Source organism: Trichechus manatus, unplaced genomic scaffold, assembly GCF_000243295.1.
Source record: "Trichechus manatus latirostris isolate Lorelei unplaced genomic scaffold, TriManLat1.0 scaffold00112, whole genome shotgun sequence".
NCBI classification, from domain to species: Eukaryota; Metazoa; Chordata; class Mammalia; order Sirenia; family Trichechidae; genus Trichechus; species Trichechus manatus.
The window spans coordinates 3,211,231-3,212,029 of record NW_004444048.1 but is presented as its reverse complement, the minus strand read 5'-3'; positions in this window follow the sequence as shown (position 1 = coordinate 3,212,029).

Below are 799 nucleotides of genomic sequence, written 5' to 3'. Positions count from 1 at the left end.
GAGGGAATACAACACAGAGGGAATAGGTAGGAGATCAAATCAAATGATGTTGGAAAGTTGGCTTTTAGATGAAATTGTTTGGTGATTGTAATAAAAGCCATTTCATTAGAGTGCTATTCACAAAAGCCTGATTGTAATAGTGGGTTGAAGAGTGATTCAAAAAAACCCAAACCCATTGCTGTCAAGTCGGTCATGGCAACAAGGTGAAAAAGATGGAGACAAGCAACATTGACAATGTAAGAATTTTATTCTGAAGATGATCAGAGAAATGTGTGGTAGCTAGAGAGGGATTAAAGTTGAGGGACTTGTTTTGTTTTACTTAATTTATTTTTAACATGAATGATATTAGGACATGTTCATATGCAGATGTTCCAGTTGCCCTTGAGTTGATTCAGCTTATGGCAACCCCATGTGTGTCAGAATCCCTGGGCAGTGCAAATGTTCAACACGCTTGGCTAAGTAAAAGGTTGGAAGTTCAAGTTTACCCAGAGGTGCCTCAGAAGGCCTGGTGGTGTGTTTCCTAAAGGTCACAGCCTTGAAAACCCTATGGACACAGTTCTACTCTGCAACACATGGAGTCGCCATGAGTCAGAATTGACTCTATGGCAACTGTTTTTTTTTTCTTTTATAATGTTAGCATCTTATACAATCAGAGTATGTGTGATCGTTAAGGTTGTGTGTCAACTTGGCTGAGCCATGAATCTCAGTGGTTTAGCAGTTATGATGTAGTTTGGCATGATGTGACCACCTACCTGATGAAATTTGATACATTGTGATCACCTCCATAATGGGATCTGCT